General features: G+C 38.7%; 1 non-coding gene across 1 annotated transcript; it reads right to left on the bottom strand.

Annotated features, from left to right (window-relative positions):
- Positions 1-9,902: 9,902 nt before the first annotated feature.
- On the bottom strand, positions 9,903-10,010 carry LOC130978413 (small nucleolar RNA R71). Its single transcript, XR_009086058.1, has one exon. It is a non-coding gene; the product is annotated as a small nucleolar RNA R71 (small nucleolar RNA).
- Between the last annotated feature and the right edge of the window lie 7,396 nt (positions 10,011-17,406).

The following is a 17,406-nucleotide window of genomic DNA, read 5'->3' as shown; positions in this document are numbered from 1 at the left end:
TCAGACAAGACAGCAACTATCTAAACAGATAACAGAAGAGTGCCAAGCTGTTAAATTAAGGAGTGGGAAGACATTGAATGTATCAACTCAAAGTAGCAGAAAGCTAAGAAAGGAACAACTGACAGAGGATGACCAACCAACTATCCAAAATCCCTCTGAGGACAGTAAGAGCCCAGAGAGGAATGATTCTGGCGTTCAAACACCAGAAAAGGGTAAGAAAGTGGCGTTAAACACCCAATGGGTAGCCAATTCTGGCATTCAAACGCCACAGAGGAATCAGACACCTGAGAGTGCTGATAATAACCCCTCTAAGAAGGCTTCTCAAACCACCTCTGTAGGGAATAAACCTGCAGCAACTAAGGTTGAAGAATATAAAGCCAAGATGCCTTATCCTTAGAAACTCCGCCAAGCGGAACAGGATAAACAATTTTCCCGCTTTGCAGACTATCTAAGGACTCTTGAAATAAAGATTCCGTTTGCAGAGGCACTTGAGCAAATACCCTCTTATGCTAAGTTCATGAAAGAGATCTTAAGTCATAAGAAGGATTGGAGAGAAACTGAAAAGGTATTTCTCACTGAAGAATGCAGTGCAGTCATTCTGAAAAGCTTACCAGAGAAGCTTCAAGATCCAGGAAGCTTTATGATACCCTGCACATTAGAAGGTACTTGTACCAAGAAAGCTCTATGTGATCTTGGGGCAAGTATGAACCTAATACCTGCATCCACTATCAGGAAGCTCGGCTTGACTGAAGAAGTCAAACCAACCCGAATATGCCTCCAACTTGCTGATGGCTCCATTAAATATCCATCAGGTGTAATTGAGGACATGATTGTCAAGGTTGGGCCATTTGCCTTTCCCACTGACTTTGTAATGTTGGAAATGGAGGAGCACAAGAGTGCAACTCTCATTCTAGGAAGACCTTTCCTAGTAACTGGACGAACCCTCATTGACGTCCAAAAAGGGGAATTAACCCTGAGAGTCAATGAGGATGAGTTCAAGTTGAATGTTGTCAAAGCTATGCAGCATCCAGACACCCCAAACGACTGCATGAGCGTTGATATTATTGACTCTTTGGTGGAAGAGATCAATATGACTGAAAGTCTCGAATCAGAGCTAGAGGACATCTTTAAAGATGTTTAGCCTGATCTGGAGGAATTAAAGGAAATAAAAGAACCTCTGAAAATTCCTCAGGAAGAGGAGAAACCTCCTAAACCCGAGCTCAAGCAACTACCACCATCCCTGAAATATGCATTTCTGGGAGAAGGTGACACTTTTCCAGTGATCATAAGCTCTGCTTTAAATCCACAGGAAGAGGAAGCACTAATTCAAGTGCTAAGGACACACAAGACAGCTCTTGGGTGGTCCATAAGTGATCTTAAGGGCATTAGCCCAGCAAGATGCATGCACAAGATCCTATTGGAGGATGATGCTAAGCCAGTGGTTCAACCACAAAGGCGGCTAAATCCAGCCATGAAGGAGGTGGTGCAGAAAGAGGTCACTAAGTTACTAGAGGCTGGGATTATTTATCATATTTCAGATAGCCCCTGGGCGAGCCCTGTCCACATTGTCCCCAAGAAGGGAGGCATGACAGTGGTTCATAATGAAAAGAATGAACTGGTTCCTACAAGAACAGTTACAGGGTGGCACATGTGTATTGACTACAGAAGGCTCAATACAGCCACCAGAAAGGATCATTTTCCTTTACCATTCATAGACCAGATGCTAGAGAGACTAGCAAGTCATGAATACTACTGCTTTTTGGATGGCTATTCAGGTTACAACCAAATTACAGTAGATCCTCAGGACAAAGAGAAAACAGCATTCACATGTCCTTCTGGAGTATTTGCCTACAGAAGGATGCCTTTTGGTCTGTGCAATGCACTTGCAACCTTTCAGAGGTGCATGCTCTCTATCTTCTCTGATATGGTAGAAAATTTTTTGGAAGTCTTCATGGATGACTTCTCAGTATTTGGAGACTCATTCAGCTCCTGCTTTAACCATCTAGCACTTGTTCTGAAAAGATGCCAAGAGACCAACCTAGTTCTAAACTGGGAAAAATGTCACTTTATGGTGACTGAAGGGATTGTCCTTGGGCATAAAATTTCAAACAAGGGAATAGAGGTGGATCCAGCTAAAGTTAAAGTAATTGAAAAATTACCACCACCTGCCAATGTTAAGGCAATCAGAAGCTTTTTGGGGCATGCAGGATTCTATAGAAGGTTTATAAAGGATTTTTCAAAAATTGCAAAACCTCTGAGCAATCTGCTAGCTGCTGACACGCCATTTATCTTTGATAAAGAGTGTCTACAGGCGTTTGAGACTCTGAAAGCTAAGCTGGTCACAGCACCAGTCATCTCTGCACCAGACTGGACATTACCATTTGAACTAATGTGTGATGCCAGTGACCATGCCATTGGTGCAGTATTGGGACAAAGGCATGATAAGCTTCTGCACGTCATTTATTATGGTAGCCGTATTCTAAATGATGCACAGAAGAACTACACAACCACAGAAAAGGAGTTACTTGCAGTGGTTTATGCCATTGACAAGTTCAGATCTTATTTAGTAGGATCAAAAGTGATTGTGTACATTGACCATGTTGCTCTTAAATATTTACTCACAAAGCAGGATTCAAAACCCAGGCTCATAAGATGGGTGTTGCTTCTGCAAGAGTTTGATAAAGAAATAAGAGACAGAAAAGGGACAGAGAATCAAGTAGCTGATCACCTGTCCCGGATAGAACCAGTAGTAGGAGCATCCCTCCCTCCTACTGAGATCTCTGAAACCTTTCCGAATGAGCAGTTGTTTGCTATTCAGGAAGCTCCGTGGCTTGCAGACATTGCAAACTATAAGACTCAAGGTTCTCCTTCTACCACAATGGAGAGGAAGCATGAAAAGCTTCTCTCAATACAAAGTCAAACAAAATCCCCACATTCAAACTCTAAGTTTGGTGTTGGGAGGCCATAACCAAACTCCAAGTTTGGTGTTGAGAGGCCACAACCAAACTCTAAGTTTGGTTTTGAAAGGCCCCAATCATGCTCTGAGTATCTGTGAGGCTCCATGAGAGCCCATTATCAAGCTACTGACATTAAAGAAGCGCTTGTTGGGAGGCAACCCAATTTTATTATATCTATTTATTTTCCATTGTTATTTCATGTTTTCTATAGGTTGATGATCATGTGAAGTCGCAAAAACAATTAAAAAAGCAAAATTAGAATGAAAAACAGGATGAAAAATAGAACACCCTGGAGGAGAAACTTGCTGGCGTTTAAACGCCACTGAGGGTAGCAGAATGGGCGTTAAACGCCCAGTCTGGCACCATTCTGGGTGTTTAACGCTAGAAATGGGCACCAGACTGGCGTTTAACGCCAGAAAAGGGCAAGAAGCTGGCGTTAAACGCCAGAAATGGGCAGTAGCCTGGCGTTTAACGCCAGAATTCGCAGCAAAGGGAGTTTTGCACGCCACATGGTGCAAGGATGAGAAATCCTTGACACCTCAGGATCTGTGGATCCCACAGGATCACCACCTACCTCAACTTTATCTATCTCTTCTTCACACCTTCTGATAACACCCTTTTTCTTCTTTTGCTTGAGGACAAGCAAACCTTCTAAGTTGGTGTGGTAAAAGTGTTACTTTTTGTTTTTCCATGACCATTGATGGCACCTAAGGCCGGAAAAACCTCTAGGAAGAGGAAAGGGAAGGCAGTTGCTTCCAACTCCGAGTCATGAGAGACGGAGAGATTCATCTCAAAAGCCCATCACTAAGAAAGAGGATGGAGCAAACAAAAGAGCCCACTCATGGACCTCATCAAAAGCAACCATTATCCTCCATGAAATCAGAGAGGAGCAACAAAGGCAAGGAAGAGACATTGAGGAGCTCAAGCACTCTATAGGATCAGCAAGAAGGAGAACTAGTCGTCATCACTAAGGTGGACCCGTTCCTTAATTTCCTTGTTCTTATTATTTTGTTTTTTTCGATTTTTATGCTTGATGTTCTATCTATGTTTGTGTCTTCACTACATGATCATTAGTATCTTAGTGTCTATGCCTTAAAACTATGAATGTCCTATGAATCCATCACCTCTCTTAAATGAAAAATGCTTTAATCACAAAAGAACAAGAAGTACAGGATTTCGAATTCATCTTTGAAACTAGTTGAATTAGTTTGATGTGGTGACAATACTTTTTGTTTTCTGAATGAATGCTTGAACAGTGCATATGTCTTTTGAATTTGTTGTTTAAAGAATGTTAAATTTGTTGGCTCTTGAAAGAATGATGGAAAAGGAGAAATGTTATTGAGGATCTGAAAAATCATCATATTGATTCTTGAAGCAAGAAAAAGCAAAAAAAAAAAGAAAAAAAAAAGAGAGAAGAAGAAAAAGCAAGCAGAAAAAGCCAATAGCCCTTTAAACCAAAAGGAATGGGTAAAAATAAAAAGGATTCAAGGCTTTGAGCATCAGTGGATAGGAGGGCCTACAAGAATAATATCCTGGCCTAAGCGTCTAAACCAAGCTGTCCCTAACCATGTGCTTGTGGCGTGAAGGTGTCAAGTGAAAACTTGAGACTGAGCGGTTAAAGTCATGATCCAAAGCAAAAAGAGTGTGCTTAAGAACCCTGGACACCTCTAATTGGGGACTCTAGCAAAGCTGAGTCACAATCTGAAAAGGTTCACCCAGTTATGTGTCTGTGGCATGTATGTATCCGGTGGTAATACTGGAAAACAGAGTGCTTTGGGCCACGGCCAAGACTCATAAAGTAGCTGTGTTCAAGAATCAACATACTTAACTAGGAGAATCAATAACACTATCTGAATTCTGAGTTCCTATAGATGCCAATCATTCTGAACTTCGAAGGATAAAGCGAGATGCCGAAACTGTTCAGAGGCAAAAAGCTACTAGTCCCGCTCATCTAATTGGAGCTAAGTTTCATTGATAGTTTGGAGTTTATAGTATATTCTCTTCTTTTTATCCTATTTGATTTTCATTTGCTTGGGGACAAGCAACAATTTAAGTTTGGTGTTGTGATGAGCGGATAATTTATACGCTTTTTGGCATTGTTTTTAGTATATTTTCAGTATGTTTTAGTTAGTTTTTATTATGTTTTTATTAGTTTTTAATTAAAAATTATATTTCTGGACTTTACTATGAGTTTGTGTGTTTTTCTGTGATTTCAAGTATTTTCTGGCTGAAATTGAGGGACCTGAGCAAAAATCTGATTCAGAGGCTGAAAAAGGACTGCAGATGCTGTTGGATTCTGACTTCCCTGCACTCGAAGTGGATTTTCTAGAGCTACAAAAGCCCCATCGGCGCGCTTTTAATTGCGTTAGAAAGTAGACATCCTGGGCTTTCCAGCAATATATAATAGTCCATACTTTGCTCAAGAATTGATGGCCCAAACCGGCGTTTCAAATCAGCTTCAGAATTTCTGGCGTTTAACGCCGGAACTGTCACAAAAGTTGGAGTTAAACGCCCGAACTGGCACAAACGCTGGCGTTTAACTCCAGGAAAAGTCTCTACACATGAAAGCTTCAATGCTCAGCCCAAGCACACACCAAGTGGACCCCGGAAGTAGATTTTTATGTCATTTACTCATTCTTGTAAACTCTAGGTCACTAGTTCACTATAAATAGGACCTTTTGCTATTGTATCTTCATCTCATGACACTTTACACGTTTCATACTGTACCTTCTACGGTATGAGTCTCTAAACCCCATGGTTGGGGGTGAGGAGCTCTGCTGTGTCTTGATGGATTAATGCAATTACTACTGTTTTTCATTCAATCACGCTTGCTTCCATTCTAAGATATCACTTGTTCCTCAATTTGATGAATGTGATGATCCGTGACACTCATCATCATTCTCACCCATGAACGTGTGCCTGACAACCACCTCCGTTCTACTTTAGATTGAGTGGATATCTCTTGGGTTCTTTAACCAGAATCTTCGTGGTATAAGCTAGAATATATTGGCGGCCATTCTTGAGAATCCGGAAGGTCTAAACCTTGTCTGTGGTATTCTGAGTAGGATTCAGGGATTGAATGACTGTGACGAGCTTCAAACTCGCGATTGTGGGGCGTTAGTGATAGACGCAAAAGAATCACTTGATTCTATTCCGACATGATCGAGAACCGACTGATGAATAGCCGTGCTGTGACAGAGCGCGTTGAACATTTTCATTGAGAGGATGGGAGGTAGCCATTGACAACGGTGAAACCCTACATACAGCTTGCCATGGAAGGAGCCTTGCATGCATGAAGAAGAAGACAGTAGGAAAGCAGAGATTCAGAAGATAGAGCATCTCCAAAAACTCAACCTGTTCTCTATTACTGCAAAACAAGTATCTATTTCATGTTCTTTTACTTTTCACCATTAAAGCTGAGAATTATTGATATCATGACTAAGAATTACAAGATAACCATAGCTTGCTTCAAGCCAACAATCTCCGTGGGATCGACCCTTACTCACGTAAGGTATTACTTGGGCGACCCAGTGCACTTGCTGGTTAGTTGTGCGGAATTGCAAAAGTGTGATTGCAATTTCGTGCACCAAGCATGTAATACAAAAGTGGAAAAATTTGGGTAGCTAGGTAAAGCATTTTAAATTATATAGAGTATGTATATGTTAGGTGAGATCTTAGACTAATCAAGGATTCACTTTGTTAGCTCACTTAGCCTTATATATATATATATATATATCCTTACCTTTACCTCAGCCCCATTACAACCCCGAAAAGACCTCATGAGGTTTGCATTGGTATGCTAAATATTTGTTGATTGGTTAGATGAAGAACAAGGTTTAGAAAGCATGACTAGGGAAGAGTAGAGTGATTGACCCTAGACACTTGAGTGATTAGAGTGATATACATTACTGATGAGCAGATAAGTTATACGCTTTTTGGCATTGTTTTTAGGTAGTTTTTAGTAGGATCTAGCTACTTTTAGGGATGTTTTCATTGGTTTTTATGCTAAATTCACATTTCTGGACTTTACTATGAGTTTGTGTGTTTTTCTGTGATTTCAGGTATTTTCTGGCTGAAATTGAGGGACCTGAGCAAAACTCTGATAAGAAGGCTGACAAAGGACTGCTGACGCTGTTGGATTCTGACCTTCCTGCACTCGAAATAGATTTTCTAGAGCTACAGAACTCCAAATGGTGCGCTCTTAACGGCATTGGAACGTAGACATCCAGAGCTTTTCAGCAATATTTGATAGTCCATACTTTATTCAAGATTAGACGATGTAAACTGGCACTCAGCGCCAGTTCCATGCTGCATTCTAGAGTCAAACGCCAGAAACACGTCACGAACCAGAGTTGAACGCCAAAAACACGTTACAACTTGGCGTTCAAATCCAAAAGAAGCCTCTGCACGTGTAAAGCTCAAGCTCAGCCCAAGCACACACCAAGTGGACCCCGGAAGTGGATTTCTGCATCAATTACTTACTTCTGTAAACCCTAGTAGCTAGTCTAGTATAAATAGAACATTTTACTATTGTATTTCACATCTTGGTTCCATATCTAAATTTTTCACATCTTGGTTTTCGTTTTGGGGGCTGGCCATTTGGCCATGCCTGAACCTTGATCACTTATGTATTTTCAACGGTGGAGTTTCTACACACCATAGATTAAGGGTGTGGAGCTCTGCTGTACCTCAAGTTTTAATGCAATTACTACTATTTTCTATTCAATTCAATTTATTCTTGTTCTAAGATATCATTCGTACTTCAACTGACGGTTCATCTTGTTGCTCAGATTAGGTAATTTTCTTTTCATTTATTTAAAAAAAAATTTTTTTCAAAAATCTTTCAAAAAAATTTTCTCCCTCAGTTTTCGAAAAATCCTTCAGAGTTTTTAAGAATGAATTCTAGAGTTTCAAAATGGTATGCTGAAGCTTGGCTGGCCATCAAGCTTTAGACTAACCTGGTATGATTTCTGGAATTTTGATTGAGGACTTTGAATTCATTACTTCCTTTTTCCTATATGTTTTTGAAAAAATTAAAATAAAATACAAAAAAAATCATAAAATCATAAAAACAAAAAATATTTTGTGATTCTTGTTTGAGTCTAGTATCAATTTTTAAGTTTGGTGTCAATTGCATGTTTTAAAAACTTTTGCATTTTTTCGAAAATTCATGCATGTGTTCTTCATGATCTTCAAGTTGTTCTTGGTAAGTCTTCTTGTTTGATGTTCATATTTTCTTGTTTTGTGTCTTTTGTTGTTTTTCATGTGCATTTTTGCATTCATGGTGTCTAAGCATTAAAAATTTCTAAGTTTGGTGTCTTGCATGTTTTCTTTGCATCAAAATTTTTTTCAAAAATATGTTCTTGATGTTCATCATGATCTTCAAAGTGTTCTTGGTGTTCATCTTGACATTCATAGTGTTCTTGGATGCATCATGTGTTTTGATTCATAATTTTCATGTTGTGAGTCATTTTTATGTTATTCTCTCTCATAATTAAAAATTCAAAAAATCAAAAAAATTTCTTTTCCTTATTTCTTTCAAAATTTCGAAAATTTGAGTTGACTTAGTCAAAAATTTTTAAAACTTAACTACTTCTTATAAGTCAAGTCAAATTTTCAATTTTAAAAATCTTATCTTTTCAAAACTTTTTAAAAAATCAAAACTTTTTTTCATTTTTCTTACTATTTTTCGAAAATTTTTAATTTAATTTTAAAATCTTTTTGTTATCTTTATTTCAAAATTGAAACTTTACTAACAATTAATGTGATTGATTCAAAAATTTGAAGTTTGTTACTTTCTTGTTAAGAAAGGTTCAATCTTTAAATTCTAGAATCATATCTTTTAGTTTCTTGTTAGTCAAGTAATCAATTTTATTTTTAAAAATTAAATCTTTTTCAAAATATCTTTTTCTTAAAAATCATATCTTTTAAAATTATATCTTTTTCAAAAATTTGATTTCAAAATATCTTTTCTAACTTCTTATCTTTTTAAAACTAATTTTCAGATCTTTTCCAACTAACTAATTGACTTTTTGTTTGTTTCTTATCTTTTTCAAAACCACCTAACTACTTTTCTATCTCTAATTTTCAAAAATATCTCACCCTTTTTCAAAATTCTTTTTAATTAACTAATTGTTTTAAATTTAAATTTTAATTTTAATTCTTCTTTAATTTTCAAAAATCACTAACCCCTTTTCAAAATTTATTTTCGAATTCTCTCCCCCTCATCTCCTTCTATTTATTTATTTATCTACTAACACTTCTCTTCTACTCAAGAATTCGACACTATCCTCACCTTTGTGTTTGGATTCTCCTTCCTCTATTCCCTTCTTCTTCTACTAACATAAAGGAATCTCTATACTGTGACATAGAGGATTCCTCTTCCTTTTCCGTTCTCTTCTCTTTCATATGAGCAGGAACAAGGAAAAATGTATTCTTGTTGAAACTGATCCTGAACCTGAAAGGACTCTGAAAAGGAAACTAAGAGAAGCTAAATTACAACAAGCTAGAGACAACCTCACTGAAAATTTTGAACAAGAAAAGGAGATGGCAGCCGAACCCAACAACAATAATGCAAGGAGGATGCTTGGTGATTATACTACACCTACTTCCAAATTTGATGGAAGAAGCATCTCAATTCCTGCCATTGGAGCAAACAATTTTGAGCTGAAACCTCAATTAGTTGCTCTAATGTAACAGAACTGCAAGTTTCACGAATATCCATCAGAAGATCCCTACCAGTTTTTAACTGAGTTCTTGCAGATCTGTGAGATTGTTAAGACTAATGGAGTAGATCCTGAAGTCTACAGGCTCATGCTTTTCCCTTTTGCTGTAAGAGACAGAGCTAGAACATCGTTGGACTCACAACCTAAGGATAGCCTGGACTCTTGGGATAAGCTGGTCACGGCCTTCTTGGTTAAGTTCTTTCCTTCTCTAAAGCTGAGCAAGCTTAGAGTGGATGTTCAGACCTTCAAGCAAAAAGATGGTGAATCCCTCTATGAAGCTTGGGAAAGATACAAGCAGATGACCAAAAGGTGTCCTTCTGACATGCTTTCAGAGTGGACCATTCTGGATATATTCTATTATGGTCTATCTGAATTCTCCAAGATGTCACTGGACCATTCTGTAGGTGGATCCATTCACCTAAAGAAAACGCCTGCAGAAGCTCAAGAACTTATTGACATGGTTGCAAATAACCAATTCATGTACACTTTTGAGAGGAATTCCGTGAATAATGGGACGCCTCAGAGGAAGGAAGTTCTTGAGATTGATGCTCTGAATGCCATATTGGCTCAGAATAAAATGTTGACTCAGCAAGTCAACATGATTTCTCAAAGTTTGAATGGATGGAAAAATGCATCCAACAGTACTAAAGAGGCATCTTCTGAAGAAGAAGCTTATGAACCTGAGAACCATGCAATGGCAGAGATAAATTACATGGGGGAAGCCTTTGGCAACACCTATAATCCCTCATGGAGAAATCATCCAAATTTCTCATGGAAGGATCAACAAAAGCCTCAACAAGGCTTTAATAATGGTGGAAGAAACAGGTTTAGTAATAGCAAATCTTTTCCATCATCTTCTCAGCAGCAGACAGAAAATTCTGAGCAGAGCACCTCTAACTTAGCAAACATAGTCTCTGATTTATCTAAGGCCACTTTAAGTTTCATGAGTGAAACAAGGTCCTCCATTAGAAGTTTGGAGGCACAAATGGGCCAGCTGAGTAAGAAAATCACTGAAACTCCTCCTAGTACTCTCCCAAGCAATACTGAAGAGAATCCAAAAAGAGAGTGCAAAGCCATTGACATGATCAACATGGCCGAACCTAGAGAGGAAGGAGAGGACGTGAATCCCAATGAGGAAGACCTCATGGGATGTCTCTCAAGCAAGAAGGAGTTCCCTATTGAGGACCTAAAGGAATCTGAAAGTCATATAGAGACCATAGAGATCCCATTAAACCTCCTTCTGCCATTCATGAGCTCTGAAAACTATTCTTCCTCTGAAGAGGATGAAGATATAACTGGAGAGCAAGTTGCTCAATATTTAGGAGCCATCATGAAGCTGAATGCCAAGTTGTTTGGTAATGAGACTTGGGAAGGTGAACCTCCCTTGCTTATTAGTGAACTAGATACATGGGTTCAGCAAACTTTACCTCAAAATAGACAAGATCCTGGCAAATTCTTAATACCCTGTACCATAGGCACCATGACCTTTGAAAAGGCTCTGTGTGACCTAGGGTCAGGTATAAGTCTTATGCCACTCTCTGTAATGGAGAAGCTGGGGATCATTGAGGTACAGCTTGCCATATTCTCATTACAAATGGCAGACAAGTCAGTAAGACAAGCTTATGGATTGGTAGAAGATGTGTTAGTGAAGGTTGAAGGTCTTTACATCTCTGCTGATTTCATAATTTTAGACACTAGGAAGAAGGAGGATGAATGCATCATCCTTGGAAGACCTTTCCTAGCCACAACAGGAGTCGTGATAGATGTTAACAGAGGAGAATTAGTCCTTCAATTGAATGGGGACTACCTTATGTTTAAGACCCAAGGGTGTTCATTTGTATACATGGAGAGGAAGCATGAAAAGTTTCTCTCAGTACAGAGTCAAACAAAGCCCCCACAATCAAACTCTAAGTTTGGTGTTGGGAGTCCACAACATTGACCTGATCACCTGTGAGGCTCCATGAGAGCCCACTATCAAGCTATTGACATTAAAGAAGCGCTTATTAGGAGGCAACCCAATTTTTATTTATCTAATTTTATTTTTCTTTTATTGTTCTTTTATGTTTTATTAGGTTCATGATCATGTGGAGTCACAAAATAAATACCAAAATTAAAAACAGAATCGAAAACAGAAGAAGAAACAGCACACCCTGGAAGAAGGGCTTACTGGCGTTTAAACGTCAGTAAGGAGCATCTGGCTGGCGTTCAACGCCAGAACAGAGCATGGATCTGGCGTTGAACGCCAGAAACATGCAACAATCTGGCATTTAAACGCCAGGATTACACACTGAGGAAAGCTGGCGTTCAACGCCAGAAACATGCTGCAGATGGGCGTTGAACGCCCAGAACAAGCACAAGGCTGGCGTTTAACGCCAGAAACAAGCATCAATCTGGCGTTAAATGCCAGGATTACATGCAGAGGGCGTTTTACACACCTAATTGGTGCAGAAATGATAAATCCTTGACACCTCAGGATCTGAGGACCCCATAAGATCACCTCAGGATCTGTGGACCCCACAGGATCCCCACCTACCTCAACTCACCTTCTCTCTTCTTCACCAATCACCTCTTCACCACTCACATCTATCTACTTTTCCCCATAAACTCCACCTACCTTCAAAATTCAAAATCTTTTTCCCATCCAAACCCACCCTAAATGGCCGAAACACACACCTCTCTCCCTCTCCTCCATATCTTCTTCTTCTTCTTCTTCTATTCTTTCTTCTTTTGCTCGAGGGCGAGCAAAATTCTATGTTTGGTGTGGTAAAAGCATAGCTTTTTTGTTTTTCCATAACTATTGATGGCACCTAAGGCCAGAAAAACCTCAAGAAAGAGGAAAGGGAAGGTAATTGCTTCTACCTCTAAGTCATGGGAGAGGGAGAGATTCATCTCAAGGGCCCATAGCTCAATAATAGAGCATTTGACTGCACATCAAGAGAGACCACTCATGGACCTCATCAAGAAATCCCTGAGATGCCTCAAGGGATAAATTTTCCTCCACACAACTATTGGGAGCAACTAAGGATAGGAGCACCAAAATTACTAGAGATCAAGCAACAAAGGCAAGGAAGAGACATAGAGGAGCTCAAAAAGCACCATTGGTCCTTCAAAAAGGTGCCACCCTCACTAAGGTGGACTCATTCCTTAACTTCCTTGTTCTTAATTCTCTGTTTTTCGATTTTATGCTATATGTTTGTCTATGTTTGTGTCTTCATTACATGATCATTAGTATTTAGTAACTATGTTTTAAGGCTATGAATAATTCCATGAATCCTTCACCTTTCTTAAATGAAAAATGTTTTTAATACAAAAGAACAAAAAGTACATGAGTTTCGAATTTATCCTTGAATTTAGTTTAATTATATTGATGTGGTGACAATACTTTTTGTTTTCTGAATGGATGCTTGAACAGTGCATATTTTTTATCTTGTTTTTTATGAATGTTAAAATTGTTGGCTCTTGAAAGAATGAAGAAAAAGAGAAATGTTATTGATGATCTGAAAAATAATAAAATTGATTCTTGAAGCAAGAAAAAGCAGTGAAGAACACAGGCTTGCGAAAAAAAAATTTGGCGAAAAAATTTAGAAAGAAAAAGAAAAAGCAAGCAGAAAAAGCCAATAGCCCTTAAAACCAAAAGGCAAGGGTGAAAAAGGATCCAAGGCTTTGAGCATCAATGGATAGGAGGGCCTAAGGAAATAAAATTCAGGCCTAAGCGGCTAAATCAAGCTGTCCCTAACCATGTTCTTATGGCATGCAGGTCCAAGTGAAAAGCTTGAGACTGAGTGGTTAAAGTCGTGATCCAAAGCAAGAAGAGTGTGCTTAAGAGCTCTGGACACCTCTAACTAGGGACTCTAGCAAAGCTGAGTCACAATCTGAAAGGTTCACCCAGTCATGTGTCTGTGGCATTTATGTATCAGGTGGTAATACTGGAAAACAAAGTGCTTAGAGCCACGGCCAAGACTCATAAAAGTAGCTGTGTTCAAAAATCAACATACTTAACTAGGAGAATCAATAACACTATCTGAACTCTGAGTTCCTATAGATGCCAATCATTCTAAACTTCAAATGATAAATTGAGATGCCAAAACTGCTCAGAAGCAAAAAGCTACAAGTCCCGCTCATCTAATTAGAACTAATATTCATTGATATTTTGGGATTTATAGTATATTCTCTTCTTTTTATCCTAATTAATTTTCAGTTGCTTGGGGACAAGCAACAATTTAAGTTTGGTGTTGTGATGAGCGGATAAGTTATACACTTTTTGGCATTATTTTTAGGTAGTTTTTAGTAGGATCTAGCTACTTTTAGGGATGTTTTCATTGATTTTTATGCTAAATTCACATTTCTGAACTTTACTATGAGTTTTTGTGTTTTTCTATGATTTTAGGTATTTTCTGGCTGAAATTGAGGGACCTGAGCAAAACTCTGATAAGAAGGCTGACAAAGGACTGCTGATGCTGTTGGATTCTAACCTCCCTGCACTCAAAATAAATTTTCTGGAGATACAGAACTCCAAATGGCACGCTCTCAACGGCGTTGAAAAGTAGACATCCCGAGCTTTCCAGCAATATATAATAGTTCATACTTTATTCAAGATTAGACGATGTAAACTGGCGCTCAACGCCAGTTTCATGCTGCATTCTGGAGTCAAATGCCAAAAACACGTCACGAACCAGAGTTGAACGCCAAAAACACGTTACAACTTGGCGTTCAACTCCAAAAGAAGCCTCTGCATGTGTAAAGCTCAAGCTCAGCCCAAGAACATACCAAGTGGACCCCGGAAGTGGATTTCTGCATCAATTACTTACTTCTGTAAACCCTAGTAGCTAGTCTAGTATAAATAGAACATTTTACTATTGTATTTCACATCTTGGTTCCATATCTAGATTTTTCACATCTTGGTTTTCATTTTGGGGGCTGGCCATTCAGCCATGCCTGAACCTTGATCACTTATATATTTTCAACGGTGGAGTTTCTACACACCATAGATTAAGGGTGTGGAGCTCTGCTGTACCTCAAGTTTTAATGCAATTACTACTATTTTCTATTCAATTCAATTTATTCATGTTCTAAGATACCATTCGTACTTCAACCTGATGGATGTGATGATCCGTGACACTCATCATAATCCATCCTTATGAACGCGTGCCTGACAACCACCTCCGTTCTACAAGCGAGAGCTAGAGTGTGTATCTCTTGGATTCCTGATGCACGACGCATGGTTGCCCTCGCCTGACAACCGAGCCTTCCATTTCGTGAGATCAGAGTCTTCGTGGTATAAGCTAGAATTGATGGCGGCATTCATGAGAATCCAGAAAGTCTAAACCTTGTCTGTGGTATTCCGAGTAGGATTCTGGGATTGAATGACTGTGACGAGCTTCAAACTCGCAATTGTTGGGTGTGATGACAAACGCAAAAGAATCAATGGATTCTATTCTGACATGATCGAGAACCGACAGATGATTAGCCATGCCGTGACAGAGCATTTGGACCTTTTTCACTGAGAGGATGGGATGTAGCCATTGACAACGGTGATGCCCTACATACAGCTTGCCATGGAAAGGAGTAAGAAGGATTGGATGAAAGCAGTAGGAAAGCAGAGATTCAGAAGGAATATAGCATCTCCATACACTTATCTGAAATTCCCACCATTGAATTACATGAGTAACTCTATCTTTATTTTCTGTTATTTATTATTATTATTCGAAAACTCCATAACCATTTATTATCCGCCTGACTGAGATTTACAAGATGACCATAGCTTGCTTCATACCAACAATCTCTGTGGGATCGACCCTTACTCACGTAAGGTTTATTACTTGGATGACCCAGTACACTTGCTGATTAGTGATGCAAAGTTGTGAAAGAAAGTGCTGAGTTAGTAGATGTGCATACCAACTTGAATGCCATTGTTAGAGATCACAATTTCGTGCACCAACTACCAGTGAGGGTTCAACGCTTGATTTTATGTTCCCTGCTTTCATGAGCTATCTTCTTACAAGTTTACTTGCTTTTTATTGTACGATTTGAATTAGTGGAATTTGATTCATATTTGTCTTGTAGAACTTATTTACTTTTAACCAAGTAGGTAGAAACATTTTGCATGTAGTTGCATTCACATAGATAGGCTGCATTGCATACTCTCTATCATTCCTCTTCACCCCTTTATAGCTTTTCTTGAGCTAAGCATGAGGACATGCTAATGTTTAAGTGTGGGGAGGTTGATAAACCACTATTTTATGGTTTATCTTGTGCTCAATTGAGTGGTTTTTATCAACTCTTTACCCACTTATTCATATGATTTGCATGTTTTACATTTTCCTTCCTGATTCTGTGCTATGATTGAAAACATGCTTCTTTGGTCTTAATTTTGCTATGTTTAATCCTCTCTTATTACCATTCGATGCCTTGATATGTGTGTTAAGTGATTTCAGAGATTACAGGGCAGGAATGACTTAGAGGATGGAAAGGAAGCATGCAAAACTGGAAGGAATACAAGGAACTGAAGGAACTGCTGAAGCTGTCCAGCCTGACCTCTTGGTACTAAATTGACCATAACTTGAGCTATAAAAGTCTAAATGACGCGGTTTCAGTTGCGTTGGAAAGCTAACATCCGGGGGCTTCGCAACGATATATAATTTGTTATAGCTGCCCTGATGTTAGGCGACGCAAACGCGTGGATGACGCGCCCGCATCACATCTGCGAATTTCAATCCACGCAAACGCGTGGACGACGCCTCCGCGTCACTTTCCCGCGACCTGAACGTACCAAAGCAATTTCTGGGCTGTTTCTGACCCAGTTTTCAGCCCAGGAGGCACATATTAGAGGCTATAAAGTGGGGGAATCCATCCATTCATCATATATACTTCATATCAGATCATAATTCACTTTTCATAATTTAGATGTAGTTTTTAGTGTGAGAGGCTCTCTCCTCTCTCTTAGGATTTAGGATTAGGATTCCTCTTAAAGGATTTAGGATTTCTTCTTCTTAATTTCCAGGTTTAATATTCCTTTTATTTATTTTCCCAATCTAATTTATGAACTTTTCCATGTTACAATTGACATCTTTATTTAATATAATTTGAGGTATTTCAGACATATGACTTTTATTTAGTTCTTTATATTCTTGGTTCTGATTGATTAATTGGTAACTCTTGAGTTGTCAAACTCATCGTGATTGATAATTGTTATCTTTGCTGATTGATTTAGATTCCTATAACTCTAGTCTTTCCTCAGGAGTTGACTAGGACTTTAGGTGTTAAATTGATTTGTCCACTTGACTTACCTTCATAGTTAGAGGTTAATTGAGTGGGAGCAAAAATATAATTCTCATCACCATTGATAAGGATAACTAGGATAGGACTTCCAATTTTCATATCTTGCCTAGAATTTTATTAGTTATTAATTTATTAATTCCTGCAATTTATTTCTCTTGTTCAAAACCTTTTTAAAACCCAAAATATTGTTTTCCATAGCCAATAATAAATCATACTTCCTGGTGCACGAAATTGTGATCAATACAACTTCGCACAACTAACCAGCAAGTGCACTGGGTCGTCCAAGTAATAAACCTTACGCGAGTAAGGGTCGATCCCACGGAGATTGGTGGTATGAAGCAAGCGATGGTCATCTTGTAAATCTCAGTCAGGCAGACTCAATTGGGTATAGTGATGAACGAAAATAACATAAAAGATAAGGATAGGGATACTTATGTATATCATTG

The sequence above is a fragment of the Arachis stenosperma genome, chromosome 4, assembly GCF_014773155.1.
Source record: "Arachis stenosperma cultivar V10309 chromosome 4, arast.V10309.gnm1.PFL2, whole genome shotgun sequence".
NCBI classification, from domain to species: Eukaryota; Viridiplantae; Streptophyta; class Magnoliopsida; order Fabales; family Fabaceae; genus Arachis; species Arachis stenosperma.
Note: the sequence above shows the minus strand (reverse complement) of the source record. Positions and strands in the feature narration are given on the sequence as shown.